Source organism: Lutra lutra, chromosome 9, assembly GCF_902655055.1.
Source record: "Lutra lutra chromosome 9, mLutLut1.2, whole genome shotgun sequence".
Lineage (NCBI taxonomy): Eukaryota > Metazoa > Chordata > Mammalia > Carnivora > Mustelidae > Lutra > Lutra lutra.
Window position 1 is genome coordinate 36,343,650 of NC_062286.1, and position 16,335 is coordinate 36,359,984.

Genomic DNA, 16,335 nt, shown 5'->3' on the forward strand with positions numbered 1-16,335 from the left:
AAAGGCTTTCTGTTTTTGACTCCCTGACATTCTGAGTCTCTGCTAGGTAAAGTGTCAGGACCTGTATAGGTGTTAACACCTGTAATACTCCCAACAGCCCTATGAGCAAGAATTATTATCCTTACTGTTTTCCCATGGATTGAAGAACTAAGGCTAGAGGTGAGATGCTGTTTCTCCAGAGCTAGTAGAAAATGGAGGCAGGTTCTGATTCAAGTCTCCCAAATCCAAGACTCTTGTCCCTGATTCAGGAGCTTACTTTTTTGGGGGTGTGGGATGATGGCTTTGTTTCTGGCCTCTGGGTTCCATGTGAATCAGTGTCCTATGCTGAGGCCCTTCATTTAACATAATCCATGATTTTGAAACAAACCTCTGTGTTTTGCTTTCAACCTGTGGTCACTGGAAAAAATAATTTCCCTGTGAGAAATTACACGTCTTATTTGTGCATGTCTTATGTTAGTAGGTTTTATCTCGTCAGGTAAATTAGAGTGGGAGAGTAGCAGGCAGTAAAACTGACCCTCATCACTGATAAAGAAAAGAGAGATTACAAAAATGACCCAAGCATAATCCATTTTATTGGTAACATTCTTTTGAAGATCTCAGCCTAAATTTCTTAAGAACATAAAGAAGGCGATTATAAATTTTATATGGAATGGATAACATTCAGACATATGAGAAGATAATGGATAAAGCTGGCATTGATCCTAGGCCAACATGCCAAATTTTTAATCTACTGTATTCTCATTTTACCCTCCCTTGAGATGGTTCAGAACACTCCAGAAGGATTCACCCATCACACCAAGAAAATAAGGAGGGGGAAAAAAATGAAGCTTCACAGGTTGACTTTCTCATCTTATGATCATCTTAGTTAAAATCCTTTAGGATGCAAGTTAGAGAGACTCATTTCAGACTTGCTCAGTCGAGAAAGGAGAGTACAGATTGAGAGAGAGAGAGACAGAGAGCCAAGAGATGAGATGTGTTCTGGAATCCAGGTCTCACAAGGACCAGGAACTGGGAAGGGGTCTGGAGGTGGGGCAGCAACTTCTCTCGGGTCCCATAGTCTCAGCCTTTGCGGAGTGTCTGCTCATTCTTGTTCCTCTGCATTTGTGGCTGCCCTTTGGCTATGAAGTTTAGAGCATCTCCATTCTGGCTCTACTCCAAGATGGTGTCTCAAAAATCTAGCCCTGAATCCCTGGCTCAGTTTGGGTTGTAGTACTTCCCAACTTAATCATTTTTGGCTCAGGAATGGTGTTGCATATCATGAACATGCCTCCCGATGCTTCACTAGTATGGGTGTAAGACAGACATGGAACAGATATGTATTATAGTATATGTGATAGCTTTCAAAATATTTTCTAACTAAAAAAAAAAAAACAAAAAAAACAAAAAATATTTTCTAACTAATCCTTTCAGGTTTGTGTATAAATATGGAACTCAACTTTTTATGTTGATCTTATATCCAGCAAGCTGTTGAACTGCCATAATAATTCTAATAATCTGTTTGTAGTTTTTTGCATTTCCTGTGTAGACAGTCATATCACTGGTGACAAGTGATGGCTTGTTTCTTCCTTTACAATTATTTATATTTGGACCTCCGGTGCAATGATTGAAAGAAGTGGTTGATAACAAGCACCTAAATTTTATTCTTGACTGTAAAGGGCCTGTACTTTCTGTTTCACCATTAAGGATGTTATTTGATGTGGATATGTTGCAGATAGTCTTTTCTCCCCAGTTTTATTGAGAAATAATTGACATACATCACTGTATACATTTAAGGCATATAGCCTGTTGGTTTGATTTACATATACTGTGAAATGAGTACCACAATAGGTGCAGCTAATGTCCATCTTCTCATGTAGATACAATAAAAAGAAAAGAAAGAAAATAATAAAGGAAAAAATTTCTCCTTGTGATGAGGATTCTTAGAATTTTATACTCTTAACTGCTTTCCTATATATCATATAACAGTTTTACCTGTATTTGTCATGCTTTATATCATATCCCTAGTACTAATTTATTTTATAACTGGAAGTTTGTACCTCTTGATGACCTTCCTCAAATTCTCCCTCCCTGCCTCTGCTAATGCCATGTCTCACCTCTTTTTTCTGTGAGGTTTTTTTTTTAAGATTCCACATATAATTGAGATCATACAGTATTTGTGTTTCTCTCTCTGACTTATTTCAGTTAGCATAATGCCTTCAGGGTCCATTCATGTTGCTGCAAATGGTAGAACTTCCTTGTTTTTTATGGCTGAATAATATTCATCTCTGTGTGTGTATGTGTGTGCATGTGTGTATACAACTTCTTTATCCAGTCATCTATTCATTGACTGTTTTCATAGCTTGGCTATTGTAAATAATGTTGCTATGAACATGGGGGTGCAGATATCTTTTCAAGTTAATGTTATCATTACCTTTGGATATATTGCCAGAAGAGGAATTGCTGGATCATGTGGTAGTTTTATTTTTAATTTTTTTATAAGATTTTATTTATTTATTTGACAGGCAGAGATCACAAGTAGGCAGAGAGGCAGGCAGAGAGAGAGAGAGGGGGAAGCAGGCTCTCTGCTGAGCAGAAAGCCCAATGCGGGGCTCGATCCCAGGACTCTGGGATCATGACCTGAGCTGAAGGTAGAGGCTTTAACCCACTGAGCCACCCAGGCGCCCCTATTTTTAATTTTTTGAGGATCCTCCATATTGTTTTCCTTAGTGGCAGTACCAATTTATAATCCCACCAAAAGTGCATGGCCATTTTCTCTCCATCCACATTGGCATTTGTTATCTCTTGTCTTTTTGGTGATGGCCATTCTAACTAGCATGAGGTGATATCTCATTGTGATTTTAACTCACATTTCTCTAATGACTAGTGATATTGAGCACTTTTCATTTACTTGTTGGCCTTTCATATGTCTTCTCTGGTGAAATGCCTATTTAAGTCTTTTGCCCATTTTTTAAATTAATTTTTAAATTTTTTTATAAACATATAATGTATTTTTATCACCAGGGGTACAGGTCTGTGAATTGCCAGGACTTTTGCCCATTTTTAATTGGGTTGTTTTTGGGTTTTTGTTTGTTTGTTTGCTATTGAGTATGAGTTCTTTATCTTTTATATGTCAGGTATTAGCCGCTTATCAGATATATGGTTTGCAAATATTCATTACCCATTCTATAAGTTGTCTTTTCATTTTGTTGATGGTTTCTTTTATGGCACAGAATCTTTTTAGTTTGATGTAGTCTCCCTTTATTTTTTATTTTGTTGCTTGTGCTTTGGTGTCATGTCCAAAAATCTTTACCAAGACCCATATCAAGGAGCTTTGTTCCTTTGTTTTCTGCTAGAAGTATCATGGTCTGTGCTGTGACATTTAAGTCTTTAGTCTGTTTTGAGTTAATTTTTGTGAATGGTGTAAGAGCAGTAGGTCCAGTTTCATTCGTTACATGTGAATATCCAATGATCGCAGCACCATTTATGGAAAAAACTATGTTTTCTCCATTGAGTATTCTTTGCTCCCTTGTCAGATATTAGATGACTGTATATATTTGGGTTTATTTCTGTTCTGTTGGTCTCTTTATGTGTTTTTATGCCAGTACCATACTGTTTTGATGACTCTAACTTTATAATATAGCTTGAAATCAGGAAGTGTGATACCTCTTGCCTTGTTCTTCTTCCTCAGGGTTTCTTTGATTATTTGGGGTCTTTTGTTGTTCTGTATAAAAGGAGTGCTTTTTCTACTTTTTAAAAAAATACCACTGGAAGCTTGGTAGAGATTGCATTGAATCTATAGATGGATTTTGGTAGTATTGACATTTTAACAATATTAACTTTTCCAATCCATGAACATGGGATACCATTTTATTGATTTGTATGTTCTTTTTTTTTTTTTTTCATCAGTGTCTTATAATTTCAGTATAGAAAACATTTACCCCCTTAGTTAGATTTGTTCCTAAGTATTTTATTGTTTTTGGTGCTGTTGTAAATGTGATTGATTGATTGATTGGTTGGTTGGTTGATTTTTATTTAAATTCAATTATCTACCATATAGTACATCATTACTTACTCATGTATATTCAATGATTCATTAGTTGTGTATAACACCCAGTGCTCATCACATCACATACCCTCCTTAATGCCCATCATCCAGTTACCCTATCCCCCCCACCTCCCTTTCCACAACCCTCAGTTTGTTTCCCAGAGTCAAGAGCCTCTCATGGTTTGTCTCCCTCTCTGATTTCTTCCCATTCAGTTTTCCCTCCCTTCTCTCCTATGATCCTCTGCACTATTTCTTATGTTCCACATATGAGTGAAACCATATGATAATTGTCTTTCCCTGTTTGACTTATTTCACTTAGCATAATATCCTCCAGTTTCATCCATGTCAATTTAAATGGTAGATATTCATCTTTTCTGATGTCTGGGTAATATTCTACTGTATATATGAACCACATCTTCTTTATCCATTCTTCTATTGAAGGACATCTCAGCTCCTGTCCACAGTGGACATTGCTGCTATGAACATTGGGGTACATGTGCTCCTTCTTTTCACTACATCTGTATCTTTGGGGTAAATACCTAGTAGTATAATTGCTGGGTCATATTTTATTTCTTTTTTAGAAATTTGGTGGTTGGTATATAGAAACATTATTGATTTCTATATGTTAATTTTGTATCCTACTTTACTGAATCCACTGATTAGATCTAACAGTTTTTTGGTTGAATATTAGAATTTTCTATATATAAAATCCTGTTTTTTGGGGCGCCTGGTGGCTCAGTGGGTTAAGCTGCTGCCTTCGGCTCAGGTCATGATCCCAGGTCCTGGGTTCGAGCCCCACATTGGGCTTTCTGCTCAGCAGGGAGCCTGCTTCCTCCTCTCTCTCTGCCTGCCTCTCTGCCTACTTGTGATTTCTCTCTGTCAAATAAATAAATAAAATCTTTAAAAAAAAATCCTGTTTTCTGCAAATAGAGACAATTTTATTTCTTCCTTTCCAATTCTGATACTTTTTATTTCTTTTTCTTGCCTGATTGCTCTAACTAGGACTTCTAGAACTATGTTGGATAGGAGTGATGAGGGTGGGCACACTGTCTTGTTCCTGTCTTAGAGAAAAAGCTTTCATCCTTTTATCATACACTAAGTATGATGTGAGCAATGGGCTTGTCATATACAGCCTTTATTATGTTAATATATGTTCCTTTTATGGTTAATTTGTTAAAAGAGTTTTATCATGAATGAATGTTGAATTTTGTCAAATGATTTTTCTGCATCTAATGAAATGACCATATGATTCTTTTCTTTTATTCTATTAATGTAATATATTATGCTGATTGATTTGCCTATGTTGAATCATCCTTGCATCCCAGGAGCAAGTCCCATTTGATTGTGGTGAAATGTGCTGCTGAATTCAGTTTGCTAGTATTTTACCGAGAATTTTTGGATCCATATTCATCAGGATATTGGCTTTCAGTTTTCTTTTCTAGTAATGTCCTTTTGCTGGTTTTGGTATCGACAATACTGGCTTTGTAAAATGAGTTTAGAAGTGTTCCCTCCTCTTTGATATGTTTGGAAGAATTTAAGAAGTGTTGGTGTTAATTCTTCTCCAAATGTTTGGTAAAATTCACCATGAAACCATCTATTCCTGAGTTTTTTTTTTTAATTGGGAGATTTTTGATTACTGACTCAATCTCCTTATTAGTAATTGATCTACTCAGATTTTCTATTTCTTCCTGATTCAGTCTTAATAACTTATATGTTTCAAAGAACTTTTCCATTTCTTTTCCATGTCCAGTTTGTTGGCATAGAGTTGTTTATAGTTGCAGATATTCTTTGTCATGTCAGAGAAGGTCTGTTTTACCCTTAATTTCTGAAGAGACTTTTGTGTGTGTGTGTGTGTGTTTTTTATTGGTTTTAACATTATGAATAGACTTGAGTTTGAGGGAATTATGTGTACTTATTTTTTTTTAAGATTTTTTTTATTTGTTAGAGAGAGAGAGAGCAAGCACAGGCAGACAGAGTGGCAGGCAGAGGCAGAGGGAGAAGCAGGCTCCCTGCCGAGCAAGGAGCCCCATGTGGGACTCAGTCCCAGGACGCTGGGATCATGACCTGAGCCGAAGGCAGCCGCTTAACCAGCTGAGCCACCCAGGCATCCCTATGTGCATTTATTTTATTGAAATAATTGTACCTTTTCTTCCTTTTAACCTGTTAATGTAGTGGATTTACATTATAGATTTTCTAATGTTGAACAAATATTGAGTTGGGAACATAAACTTATTCATGGTGTGTGTGTGTATGTGTTTGTGTGTGTGTGTGTGTGTTTAATACACTGTTCGTTCTGTCTGCTGAGATTCATTTAGGATTTTTCCGTCTATAGTAACAAGTGAGGTTGGCTTGTATCTTTCCTGTCTAGTACTGCCCCTGTCCAATCTGGATGTTAAAGTTATATCACTTTCATTAAATGCCTTTGGGAAGGGTGTTCCTTGTTTTCTATTTTCTCAAAGAGTTTGTGTAAAATTGAATTATCTCTTCCTCGAATATTTGGTACTAATACCTGTAAAGCTGTATAGGGTCTGTGGTTTATCTCTGGGAACATTTTAAATAATTGATTCTCTTTCTTTAGTGGTTACAGCTACTAAGATCTTCTTTTCCTCTTGAGACTGTTTTTATGATTTATATTTTTCCAGAAATTTTTCCATTTATTCTTAGTTTTAAAAATTATGGGTGTAAGTTCATAATATTCTTTTATCTTTTCCATCCCTGCTGTATCTCTAGCTATGTTTCCTTTGCTATTCCTAATATTCTTTCTTTTTCCCAACTCCTATCTTGTGTTTTATTTTTGTATTTTTTTCAAATAATAAATTTTGGTTCTGTTGATCCTGTCCAGATTGTATCTGTTTTTTCTATTTAATTGATTTTTATCTTTCTTATTAATTCTACTCTACTTTTTTGTGTGTATTTTCCTGCTGTTCTTCTAGTACCTTAGTTTGGATATTATCTCATTAATTTTTATGGTTTCTCCTTTTCTGCCATAAACATTTAAAGTTGTAACATTACTTTTTAAATACTGCTTTGACTGGTTCAACCACAATTTGATAAATAAGATTTTCTGTTGATCAGTTCTAAGTATATTTTAATTTCCATTGTGACTTATTTGACCCAGGAATCAAGTACGTTTTAAAATTTCCTAATGTCTAGTGCTTTTTTTTAAAAGAATAGCTAACTTTGGAGCGCCTGCGTGGCTCAGTGGGTTAAGCCTCTGCCTTCAGCTCAGGTCATGATCTCAGGGTCCTGGGATCAAGCCCCACATCGGGCTCTCTGCTCAGCAGGGAGTCTGCTTCCTCCTCTCTCTCTGCCTGCCTCTCTGCCTACTTGTGATCTCTCTCTCTGTCATATAAATAAATAAAAATCTTTTTAAAAAAATAGCTAACTTTGATGAATTCTTTCTATGTGTCAAGCCCCAATCTTCACATTTAAATTGATTAACGTATATAATCCTCACAACAACCCCACAAAGTTGTACTATTATAACCTCAATATTATGTATGTGAAGAATGAGGCACTAAGAATGTAAGCAATTGACCCCAAATTACACAGCTCCTGCACTGGCAGAGCCAAGATTTAAACCCAGCCAGTTTGGCCACAGGATATAACCATTGTGCAATAGTGCCTTCTTAATAACAGTTCTCATTGTTTTTTTGTGATAATAATAATCATCACTAAATTGATTTTTCCACTTAATTCCATAGTAGTCAGAGAAAATGGCCAATGGGATACAATTCTTTGAATTTGGTTATGGCCTACTTCCCTCGAAGCACACATGGAAACACATATCCTTACTGGTCTGAAAGAACTATCAAGATAAAGTTCCAAATATCGTGGGCTCAATTCCCTTGTATGCCTCAAGGGAATGTGTGTTCAGTAATTGGATGTAGGGTTTTAAATGTAACCAATAAGCAAGTTTATTAATGGCATTATTCAAATATTCTCTATTCTTACTGAGGTTCTGGTGTGTCTCACCTATCAATTATTGCATGGGCTAAACTCTCCCTATGTTTTGGTAGGTTCAGTCCCACAACCCTGAGATCATGACCTGAGCTGAAATCAAGAGTTGGATGCTTAACTGACAGAGCCACCCGTCTGCCCCGACTCTGGCCACTCTAATTTTAATATGCACATTTATCATACAAAGTCTGAAGTTAATGATCATCTTTCTTTTCTTCAAACAACACAGGGCTTAGATTGCTTTCCCTACCCAACTCTCACCCTCTGTGCTACCATGTCCATTACTTCAGTACTGCATATTTTAATTACACCAATTAGCCTTTATACTTATTATTATGTGGAACCAGCGTTTCTTTAGAACTACTGCCTTCTACTGGCATCTTTGCTTACAATTCCTCTGGCATCTCTTTAGCCATTGTCTTTATTCCTGGAGTACCTTTGTCAGAATACCATTTAGTCTGGGTCTGTAGTGGTAAACCTAAGTTTTATTTGTCTGAGTATGTCTTTATTATATGCTCAGTCTTAAAAGATGAAGTACTGTTAAGTAGAGAATTCATGATTGACAGCTATATCTCTCAGTACTTTGAAATTTTAAATATTATTCTGGATTCCCTGGTTGTTGAGGAATCAACCGTCTGTCTAATTGTAATTTTTCATGGCAGTCTATTGGGGGGAGGGTCTCTGCTTCTTTTAAGATATTTTATTTTTTGGTGATCTATGGTTTTACTGTAATGTGCCTAAGTATTAATTTGTTTTTATGTTTTCCCTATTTGAGGGTGAGTTTTTCTGATATGTGGATTTATGTCACTTGATCATTTTGGAAAATTTTAGGCCATTGTTATTTTGTATACTGTCTCTCCATGTCCTTGATTTTATCTACTTGTAGGTATTTTAGGATAATATGAGTATGTGCCACCTTTGTAGGTCTGATTTTATTGTTGTCTATCTCTTCTGATATTTCTTTATTTTTCCTTGTGATTTTTTTTAATTGAGCTCATGACATTTGGAACTTTATCTTGATAGTTCTTTCAGGCCAGCAAGGATCTGCATTTACCTTTGCCAGTGGCCTGAAGATACCAGCTTTAAACAACCCACTTTATTTTTATTTTTTTTTAATTTTTTATTTATTTTTTAAATTTCTTTTCAGTGTTCCAGAATTCATTGTTTATGCACCACACCCAGTGCTCCATGCAATACATGCCCTCCATAATACCCACCACCAGGCTCACCCAACCTCCCACCCCCTACCCCTCCAAAACCCTCAGATTGTTTTTCAGAGTCCTCTCATGGTTCATCTCCCCCTCCGATTTCCCCCAAATCACTTCTCTCCTTCACCCTATGTCCTTTGTGTTATTCCTTATGCTCCACAAATAAGCAAAACCATATGATAATTGACTCTCTTTGCTTGACTTCTTTCACTCAGCATAATCTCCTCCAGTCCCATCCATGTTGAAACAAAAGTTGGGTATTCATCCTTTCTGATGGAGGCATAATACTCCATTGTATATATGGACCACATCTTTTTTATCCATTTGTCCATTGAAAGGCATCTTGGTTCTTTCCACAGTTTGGCGACTGTGGCCGTTGCTGCTATGAACATTGGAGTACAGATGGCCCTTTTTTTCACTACATCTGTATCTTTGGGGTAAATACACAGTAGTGCAATTGCAAGGTCATAGGGTAGTTCTATTTTTAATTTCTTAAGGAATCTCCACACTGTCTTCCAAAGTGGCTGCACCAACTTACATTCCCACCAACAGTGGAAGAGGGTTCCCTTTCTCCACATCCTCTCCAACACTTTTTGTTTACTGTCTTGTTAATTTTGGCCATTCTAACTGGTGTAAGATGGTATTCAATGTGGTTTTGATTTGAATCTCCCTGATGGCTAGTGATGATGAACATTTTTTCATGTGTCTGTTAGTCGTTTGTATAAACAACCCACTTTAAGTTGGCTCTTCTGTTTGGGGCTCTGAGGGCCTCATGGTAAGTATGGATTCTGGTCCCAGAGTCACCTAAATGCAGGCATAGTTGAAAACTCTAAGGAAAGATGTTTCTTTCCACCCACAGCCAGAGCTGAGACTACCCAACTTCCTTGTTATGTTCTTGTTTGAGGGGTGATGTTTTCTTACTTTGCCCATGGTAGGCACTATTTTCCAGGAGACCATGTTTGTGTAGGTGTCTTTATATAACCTCTTATCTGGCTTCAACACCTGCTACGCTTTCGGAGTCCATCCTTTCTCAATGTGTTCAGCCTGGGAGTACTTCTCTTTATTAGCTTAACTATGTATTCAAAATGATTTTTTAAAAATATTTTATGAGCACTTTTTTTTTTCTATTTCTACCAGAGAGGGTTTTTAAAAGGTATGTTTGTTATTTATTTATTTATTTATTTATTTATTTGAGAGAGAGCAGGGGGAGGGGCAGAGGGACAGAGACAGACTCTGTGCTGGGCACAGACCCCCACATGGGGCTCAATCTTAAGACCCTGAGATCATGACCTGAGCCAAAACCAAGAGTCAGAGTTTTAACCAACTGAGCCAACCAGGCACCCCTCCACTGGAGAGTTTTTAAAAAGAATATCTAGTCTGCCATATTGCCAGAGACAAATCTGGCTTCCCCCGCTCCATGCTACCTAAACAGTTTTAGTCCAGTTGCTGTTGATTCCCTGTGGCTCAGTCCAAAGGACTCCTCAATCCTCACTTGTCTGAGTGCTCAGAAGCACTCTTCACAACAGACCTCTCCCTCACAGACACACTCTCTCTCAGCCTTTGGGACACCATACTCTCTGACGTTCTTCCTGCTTCTTTATCTTCTTAGTATCCTCTGCCACTATGCCTCTGTGTGCTTCTGAATTTGGCATTTTCTAGAACGTGAGCCTAAGTTCTCTCTTCTCTGTGTATTCACACTCTTGATGGTTCTGTCTTTTCTTGAGGTTCTAAATACTACCTGTATGGTGAGGGCTTTCTAATTTACATCTCCATTCCAGACATCTTTTCACATGTCCAGAGTCTCGTATCCAACTTTCACTTTGACCAGTCTTCTTGGATAGCTCATGGACTCTCTCACACCGAGCATTGACAGATATGAATGTTTGGTCTTTCACTCAAACATCCTCCTGCTCTAGGATTCTCTAACTCAGTAGACACCCCACCATACACATAGCATTCATGTGGCCCAGACTTCGTCCTTCTCATGCACATACTCAACCCTCTGAGGCCCTCTCCCTCTACCTCCATGCCGCCATGTCTCTGCCACCAATTGTCCAACTTCTCTCTTGCCTGCTATGGGCTATGCTCACTCGGTGCTATCGTCGTCTTTTAAAATCACAGGTCATCTTACTCCAAAGCTCAAAATTCTTTTATGACTTTGTACCTCTGCTAACCTAAAACGAATCCCCAAATGGCTCCTGAGTCACTGGAACCCTATCTACCTCTTCCACCTTATCTTTGGGCCACTCTCCCACAACTTACCACCTCCAACTCAGCCTTCTTTCCAGTCCCGGAACTTTCTGTGCTCCTTCGTGGCCTCAGGGTGCAAACTTTCTCCCACTGCTTTGCTGACTTCTCTTCTTTAAGGTTCCAAGTTAAACAAGCCTCTGAAAACATTATTTGGCATCTAGGTTAGAAGAATTCTTTCTTGTTACATTTTTCCCATGGAACCCTGATTGTCTCCTTTTTGGCACTTACCACAGATTTTTTAATTACCTATTTTATTTGTCTACCTGAGCAACACCTGTCTCTCTTCTGAGGACAGGATTGTGTCTTTGGTTGCAGTGCATAGCATAGTACCTGAGGTTTGAGACTCTCACTATACATTTGGTGACAGGACCCACGAATGAATTTCCTCCCACCCACTCTCCCCAGTTCATAAGCCCTGACAATGCAGGGTCACCTCAAAGCAAACAGGGCAGGGCAGGACGACTTGTCATCACTTCCATAAGAACATCCATCATCTGTTCGGGCTTGAACTTTGGCTGTCAGAAGACTCCACTCAGACCACAGCTGTCTCAGGAAAGGCTGCAGTGAATCTCACACATGTCAGCTGTCCATGTGTACAGGCTCTGCCCCATTTGGGGTGGTGGAGATACACAGGTATAAATTAACACAACTCTATGACATAGTCCTTCCTGCTGGGTGGGTCAGTGTCTGTATTTCCGATCGACCCCTAACAAATTGAAAATAAGATTGATTTTGTCTGTTTCTTCTTCTTCAAATTAACAAAATTTACCCTCAGTTTGTTTAAAAGGAGGGAAGAAAGCCTGTTTCTAATTTGTTCTGATCCATTTATTAAATGTAATCATACAGTAAAAAAAAATTCAGAGATGTTAAAAACAGCAGGAAAATATTAAACTTTCAATGTACAAAGCTTGAATCATAAAATATGTTGCATGGGGCTCTTACTGAAATGGGACACAACCTTAATGACATTCACAATTACTTGCTAAGAGGCTCAATGTAACCCAGAAGGCAGAGATAGAGTAACACATCTACCCGGTGTGCTCTTTCTTCAGGGAGACCAGATTCTGGGCTGCATGACCCCCTGAGGATTCTGTTGGCTTTGGGAGCGTGCAGTTTAGAGTTCCCTCTGTCTATTCTATGTTTCTTTTTTAAATTAAGAGTGAAATAAGCTAATGGAAAATATTATTCACTTTCGGGGGGATGAAACCTGTTTCTTCCCTCACGTCCCTCTTTTTTCCTCATCTGCTCCCCTACCCCAGCCAGAAATGTATAAGCAAATGCCCTTCCTTAGGAGTCCAATGTGGGAAAAAAAAAAAAAAAAGCTTATGGGACTGCCATTCCATTTCCCAAGGTGCTGTTGAGCCCCTCGAGATAATGGCTTAGAGGAGGATTTCCTTAGACTCCAGAGGATTTACTCCTGTTAGAGAAGCCGTTCGCATTGATTTATCTCCGTGTGTGTATGCACACGCGCGGCCGCGCTCTGAGTTAGTCCGCGCCGACTGCCATCACAAAATACCTCTGACTGAGGGCCTTGAAAAACAGAAATTTATTTTCTCACAGTCCTAGAGGCTAAAAGTCCAACATCGGGGGTTGGCAGGGTGTGTTGCTTCTGAGGCTTCTCTGTTTGGTTTGTGATTGTCTTCTCCTCCCTGTGTCTTTACATGGTCTTCCTTCTTTGTGTGTATGTGCACCAATGTCCTCTGCTTAGAAAGATACCTGGAAATGCTATAAAAAAAAATTAATTGAGGTGAAGAGATAGGGAGAAAAGGTGGCGGGCGGGGCAGCTGTTTTGGACAGAAGGACCAGGGATGGCCTCCTGGCAGTGGGAACTTTGGACCAGAGACAGAAATGAGAGGAAAGAGAGCCCCCATGGAGATCTGGGGGCATTGCTCCAGACAGGGGAACAACACTGCAAAACCCCAGGGGGTGGGCCAGGAGCCACTGTGGCAGGAGCAGGGTCAGAAAACCTCACTGACTCTCAACTTTCTCATCCCCAAACAGGGGTGCTGAGATGTCGTTGTGAAAGGTGGAAATGAAATATCGGATATAACACAGAACATAGAATTGGTTCTCAGTAATGACCGTGACTGTCCCTTTTCTTTTTTTTTTTTTTTTAAAGATTTTATTTATTTATTTGACAGAGAGAAATCACAAGTAGGCAGAGAGGCAGGCAGAGAGAGAGGAGGAAGCAGGCTCCCTGCTGAGCAGAAAGCCCGATGTGGGGCTCGAACCCAGGACCTGGGATCATGACCTGAGCCGAAGGCAGCGGCTTAACCCACTGAGCCACCCAGGCGCCCAACTGTCCCTTTTCTTGACACATCCTGTGGTGCCGGTTTATAAAGCCTTGTGGAGGTAACAACTGCTGGGTCGTGACCTGACGTGGAAACGTCTCAGGCTGCAGAGCCCAGGATTGCCCCCCAGCTTGCCACCCATGGGTGCTGTGGGTGCCTATGAGGTTAACAGATTTCCTCTTTCCCTAAATCCAGCACTCTCACTTTCCTGTCTTGCTCACTGATTCTGGCTTTCCTCACACCCGAATCATTCCTCAGTCTTCTCTAACTCCAACATGTTCAATCAATATCCTCCTCCCTCCGGAACACTCCATGGTTCCCTTTACCCATATCTGCCCTTCTGGTTTCCCAGTCCCTCCCCACCTTTCTCTTCTCAACACTTACCTCTGTCCTTGTAATCTTAGCTCCTATTCCAAGCCTCTTTCCTGGGGTCTTTCTTTCCCAGGCACCCTTTTATGTCCTACATCGTGAGATTACAAATCACTTTATTTTTTCTTTTTTTGTGGGTTTTTCCTCTCTGTTCTCATTTTTTAAAATAATGCTTTTGTACTGCTTTTAGTAATTAATTTAAAAACCAAGTTCATTTTTAATTAGAAAATCACACACACACACACACAGTTTATAATCATTTGTCCCCCCAAAGAGTTCAGGGATCCAAATTTAGAATTTAAGTCCTCAAGAAGATGGCTGCAGGTCTGCATTCAGTAACTCTCTGGGTTGTGTGTCTTTCCTCTAAACTTGTGTGCACATTCACACAGAACTCAGATACCTGGGACTTGAGCATTGTTAGTTCCTCAACGGGTCACCCCAGATATTTCAAAGATTTAGATTTTTATGAGGATAGCCTTCTCTGGCCTTTTCTAAGGAAATTAGATCATAACTATGCCCTTGGTGGTTTCGGGAGATTGGAAGCAACGTGCCAGCCACAGCCGTGACTTGCACGTGGTTGGCTTTGGTTTTCTCCTGGCTGTTTTGTTTTCAGCTGTCTGCAAGCTCTGCAATGGCTGTGTGCCTTGTACCTCTTCTGGGTCTGGGCCCTGGAGAGTCTGGAATCTTCATGAAAGCAATCATGTGGTTTTACTCGATATTCAAACATGAAGAAGGGTTCAAGGTTGAGTTTCGCCATCTAGAAGAGAAATCAATTACACTGTATTGGAAGAACGAACCTAAGATAGAGCATCTGTATGTTCACAGGACTCCCTTGCCCATTCCCTGAGAGACTGTTGTTATTTGTTTGCTGATTTTGCTGCATTTTAAGTAAATTATCTTTCAGGTCATTTTAAAGTCCTGGTGGTCCTGGTTTCCCCCAGGACAGAGTGTGTACAAATTCGGAAGAGTCAGAGAACAACAAAGAACCAGGCACTTCCATCCCTACTCGGGGAGACCAGAGCAAAGCGCCAAAAGAAAAAGTATTTTGTTTCTTCAAAATCCTTATTTTGAGCACTTAGCTGCTATGCCCCTTAAGTACGAATGTTCTTCCTAACACTGAGGTGGTATCTGTAGTGTTAATATTTTCCACACCAGAACTTGATAGATTCAAGATCATTCTGACATAGCTCTCAAGCCTCCCTTTCTTCATCTGTAAAATGGGGTCATGCCTACCTCACATAGCTGTTGTCAGAATGAAGGGGATTACGTGGATTAACAGGTGAGGTTTCTTTGGGTAAAACACTCAGTCCAGAATCTGGTTTGTGGTGGTATTCAATCAATGGTAGCATGACGATGATGAAAATGAGTCAGCTATGGCCTTGTGGCCGGGAAGCACTCTGGGCTCTGGTCACATTCAGTCAGAACCTGATTTCACATGGTCTGCCTGTGGGGCGGGTTTAACCCTGTGGTTATGGCACAAGATTGGGGGAGATTGGAAATGCTACTGATTTATTTTTCCATACATACACCCTGTTTACATTTACGAAAGTAATTAAGTATTCCCGCAGATGAGAACGCTCAGTTTGGCCTGCCCAGACGGCCGCCATGACTGGGGGGGATCGGGAGGGAAAGTAGGGACCTCAGAGGAAGGCTCTTGGGCCACAAAGCACTGATGCTCGGGGACTTCAGGGCTTCGCAGGCAGCAGGTCCCTGGAAGTGCTGGCTTTTCTGACTCAAATGGCCATTTTCAGAAATAAAGGTGGTCCCCCAGGGCGTTAAGGTGTCTTGAGATAGGAGTGTCTGGCTGCCCATAGGAGCACCGTTCTGTGAGGCTCTGTGTGACTTGAAGATTTCAGCAGGGGCTAAATCTTGTCTTTCCTTCTTCAGAGCTGCAGTGCTAACTACAAATACTCCTGGGAGAAGTAGCGTGACAGTCACCTCTGCTATAACTTACTTAGGCAGGATTGATTTGTGGAAGCAGATTTCAAGAGTGGGAAAGATTCTGGGAATTTAATGGGGAGAGCAACGAACTGGAAGAAATACAGCGCTGGGGCCTTCAGAAGGGGAAGGGCCTGGGGCCAAACAAAGGCAAACTTTGCTGCTCCACATTTTGCCTGGGGCTGATCGACTTTCCCTTGAGCAGCTGCTTCTCCCAGTTTGTGTGCAGAAATACTGTCAACACTTTGAAAATGAGCAGCAGGCTACTGCCATTTAAATAAGGATTTCAGGAAGT

General features: G+C 39.8%; 1 protein-coding gene across 1 annotated transcript in view; it reads left to right on the top strand.

Annotated features, from left to right (window-relative positions):
• Window positions 1-16,335, top strand: part of ACOXL (acyl-CoA oxidase like) — a 336,509-nt gene that overhangs the window by 183,924 nt on the left and 136,250 nt on the right. The window lies entirely within an intron of this gene.